This window comes from Hypomesus transpacificus, unplaced genomic scaffold (genome assembly GCF_021917145.1).
Source record: "Hypomesus transpacificus isolate Combined female unplaced genomic scaffold, fHypTra1 scaffold_101, whole genome shotgun sequence".
Lineage (NCBI taxonomy): Eukaryota > Metazoa > Chordata > Actinopteri > Osmeriformes > Osmeridae > Hypomesus > Hypomesus transpacificus.
Window position 1 is genome coordinate 130961 of NW_025813696.1, and position 4807 is coordinate 135767.

A 4807-nucleotide genomic window follows, 5' to 3' on the forward strand; every position below is an offset into this window, starting at 1 on the left:
CAAGAGATGTGGCCGTATGGTAAGGATCATTCAAGTTACATGGAACGGGTTACCAGGGAGGCTAATGGCATGACATGCCGTCATGGATGATGGCGCACGAATAGCAATTTCCTCGGACTCATACCCAGCTACTGTAATCACAAACATCATTTCTTGGGACGGCCAAGGTTTCCACACAAATTCCTTTTAACGTCTAAACCCAAATGCAGTTCACCAGCATGGTTCTTGGCATTTTTTTGCAAGTATTCTGGCAATGATTCTGCAGATCTGGATCAATCGTCGACAAGGCTGATTATCCTAATGCAGAAAGACAGCTGACCATTGTATATATCAAAATGTAATTGTTTAAAATGTGTGTGAGATGGATTTGCTTTGTTTGAGAGTCTCCACGATCCGTAATGTAGTGTTCACTGCTATCTCAGTGCCTATTAGACAGGGGCGGATACAAACTCAAAGTGACAGTTTTGACCTTATCGACGAAATAAGGGTTGCATTTACGAGAGACAAGGCCTTTTTATTATTACTTCACTAGTCATGTCTTAGTGAGTTTCCCTCCTTAAAAAAATGTGTCCCTTGAGAAAAACCCAAATGACAAGGTTACATTGTGCTACCCTTATTAATTGGCAGACTAAATATTCTTAGAAAGTTTTTTTGGGTGCGAGATACAGATTTGTCAAAGTGCTTTCAAACTAGGCCCCTCTGAGCCCTCCAAACCCTTCCAAAAATTTGAGGTTTTTGAATTGACCATGGAAATATTGAAAAGTCCAAATATGTGGAAAGGGTTAAATGCAAGTATTGATGTGAACTCTGACGATTCTTTGGAAAATTTTACTCATCAATGTTTCTTTTGTTGTGTGGTATTTGCAACAAAGGTTCCTTAAAGCTTTGTCATATGACCAGTATTGAATAAATTAATACCCTTACAGCATTATTGAGATTTGTAATACAGTGTTTTTTGTCATTTACAGTTCCAATGTCTGAATATCTCCTCAGCGATCTCCTCAGCGATCTTTCCCTGTCCAGTCTCTGTGCTGTCGATCCTCTTCACTATCACCTTTACCCCCACCTATTTCTCCATCCTTTCCCGAACCTCATTTCACGTCTTGTTCCTGACAGGCTCAGTGGTGTTTTGGTGGAAGGTGTGTTTGTGTGTGTGTTTGTGTGTGTGTGTGCGTGTGGGTGTGTGATGGGGTGGGTGCACTGAGATACCGCGCTGACAGATTAGTGGGCCGTCGTGTCCGTCTAAGGGGTTGCTGGGATCAAACGGCTCTCATCTACTCACTGCCAGGGTGCCGTGTCGTCTCTGAGCTGGCTTTCTCCCCCCAAGACACAGGGTAGGACAGAGGGAACCGCTGGGGTCAACTGTGTGTGTGCGTGTGTGTGTCCGTGTGCACGTGTGTTTGTGTGGATGTGTGTGTGTGGATGTGTTTGTGTGGATGTGTTTGTGTGGATGTGTTTGTGAGGATGGGTAAAGGTTTGTATGCTATTTAGGTTTGTTGAATGTGGTATCCTTTGTCGGTGACTGTCTTTCACGTGACACAGAATAATATTTAGTTAATAATTCAGTGAATATTTTTATTACTGATATTTAGCAGTACCAAGCACCGGCACTTGCAAGTAAAAAATAAATAAACAAGTAAGGCACACAATTAAATAACAATCTGTCTTACTTGTAATTATATGTACACAGACCGGCCTGTTCAAATTAGGCCTGAACACATAAAAAATGGAAATTCGAAAATGAGGTCAAGAGGTTTGTCACTATGTTTCTTCCCCGCTCTTTAAATCCCAGTCAGTATTATGGTTATTTCGCCGGGGTGTCTGGGCAACAGAGGTGTCAAGTTGCTCATCTCAGCAGTGGAGAACAGGCCCCAGGAGTTGCTGGAGATGCCTTCAACATGTTCCGGAACACTCTTTTCTTCTTCTTCTCTCTCATTAGTGCTCTGTGGTGAAATTAGATATCTCAACAGTGGCTGGAAGGTCCGTCATGTTGACACACGTTAGCATTCTCCCTTACTGCCCTCTGCGTTTGTTGTTTATGTCTATATGTGGAGGGGGAGGGGGGGTGAAAGAAAGATGGAAGACACAAATTAGCTTCGTTGCTTGTTTATGTGTCAGAGGTTAAGTTGCGGAGCGGGTGGGCAGTGTGCTCGTGTAAGCATGCGACTGTTTCAATGCTTCTTTTTTGTCGTCTATTATTTGTGTTTTATGTGTTTGCTTGGATATGCCAGAGACTGTGGGAGGGAGGCAGTCTACTCCCCACCAGCTAGAGTGGGTGTCTCTAGAGACGCAGGCCCCTACCTAGGGACTGGTTTACACCGCAGCTAAAGTATGAATGACCAGAAGTGCAACATTAAAGACCTTCAGAAAATAACAGACATTTACTCTGAGCCTTTCCGCCTGGTGACTGCTGATGAACCAATGAAAGCCATTAGATGCTTCAGTGACCATCTTTAGCAGGTGGCTCCTGGAAGGTCACACAGACAATGGCAATTTGGAATCGAGTTAAGTTGAACCTGGACGAGAAAAAAAACGAACACTTATTTGTTTGGGGGGAATGAGAGATTTGTGGATAATTGAATCAGAGCTGGTGAGAGAGAGAATCAGCGGGGAGAAGGAAAGAAGCTTCCGGATGTTCTCAACCTCTACGGTGCCACAGATCCTCTCTCTTCACTCTGGCTGTCAATCTCTCTCTCTCTCATCCTGTCTTTAGGTGTCCGTTAAGATGTAGCTATCTGTCATGGGTCCGCGGATCAGTGGTTGACTGAAGATCCGTTGGTGAACAAAATGAAATGCGACTCTCAGAAGCCGCGTGCAATGCCGAAATTCCACATTTAAGAAGATTGTATTACAATTATCTTACTTTTTCCACTGTTCGAAATATACATGCTGAAACAAATATCTCAACCAAATTTGAAAACACTTCAAATCTCTGTAAGCCGACAAATGTGGATCACTAAAACCTGACTTCTCTCTTAGCCTTGGGTTTATAAGAAGAATACATGTTTTTCTAAGCTGCTGGTTTTCACAGTGGCTGGTAGCAAACAACAAGGCACCTAATTGTTCTGGGGTTTGGATTTGGTTTAGACTGGGCTTTTATTCCGTCAGTCTTGCATTAAGATTCAATTTCCAATCAGGCCATGTGCTCACTGGACAGAGAGAGGTAAACAAACTATAAATTAGCTTCAGGTATAACTAATGTCTCAGCTGTGATATGCTTCATTGACTCCTTCCGCAACCACGATTTTTATAAACTTTGATGTTGTACGAGATTCTGAATTTTCTCCTTGGTGGTTTTACGTCGACTGACGAGTCTCTATAGCTGTGTGTGATGTGTTCATCGTGTGCTTAGGATATGTTCTCTATTGTGGTATTTGCCTCCCAAACAAGGCACATTCACTAAAAGCCTTTAGACAAAAACATAGGGATAGTAGATTAAAACATTTGACCATTGTCTACTTTCTTTTTTTTTGTAACCGTGCTCCTTATGACTTTTCTAATGATTTATTCACTAAAACCTAGCATGTCACCATGTGCTCTTATTTTAGAGTTGTTACCTGATTTCCTGCTTATCGATAGAGCCAGCTGTTTCCGGACTCGCTCTGATGTCAAGCTCCTAATTGGTTTCCATATGTGGCTAATGTAAGTTCATATGGTCAGTAATGAGAACTGTCACACAGATTGCGTTGTTGTGTGCATGTTCATGTGTGTGCCTGTGCGTGCGAGCCATGATATGGTGTCGTTCTCATCATTAGCACTTTGCCTTTCTATTCTTAACCACATTCAATAAACAGGACCAACTTAATTAACACAACATCTTCATTTAGTTTTTTACCACCCAGCTAGCATCAGCCGGTCGGTCCTGGTGTTTTAATGGTGCCTCACTACCGTCACAGCCCATGACACCATTACCTGCGCCACAGCCGCCACGGTCAGAGACAAAGGAGGTGCTTTTAGGGACTTGTTTGTTCCATTGTCGGAGGGGAGGAGAGAAGGAACGTGTGGAAAAGGAGAGCGACGACAACAACATGCAGGCTGAAAAGACATGGAGAAGAGAGGAGAAGAGGAAGGCACGACAACGCTCTCATTACTGTCACCTGAGGATGTCCCATTTGCAGCAGATAGACTCTCCGTGAGTGACAGATTTGGGTCCAGTGAAAACTATGGCTCTAGTCACTTTTCTCCCCTTTTTGCTGATTTTAAAATAGGGGAAGCAATCGTCTGGAGTAATGCAAGACGTTTGTGCGCTGGTATACTGCTCTTGCCATCTTATTTATGTGGCTGAATATTGTAACTAACTCATGGGTGGACAGTAGATTGAGAATGTTCTCTTTTGAGTCATACATATCCCAGTTGTCTACCTTCATAGTTTGATGATGTAAAAACAGTCAACAGCATCCAGACTTCTTTCATATAGAGCGAAATTGACTAAAGTGTCTGTTAGTTTTCCTCCTCATACTACTCTAGTATTTAGATGACAGTGCATGTTCTCAAGAATCTTCTAAATGCTCCCTGACAGGGTCACTATGACAACGCGTCTGAAATGACTGAGCATATTTAGGGAGTAATCTCTCTGTTTCTCCCTCCCTCCCTCCCTCCCTCCCTCCCTCCCTCCCTCCCTCCCTCCCTCCCTCCCTCCCTCCCTCCCTCCCTCCCTCCCTCCCTCCCTCCCTCCCTGCCTCCCTGCCTCCCTGCCTCCCTGCCTCCCTCCCTGCCTGCCTGCGTGCAATTCATTCTCAGTTCACAAAAGGATTTCTGGTCCTTTGTTTCATGGGTGACCCTCCGTCCCGAAGGGTGAACACTCCAT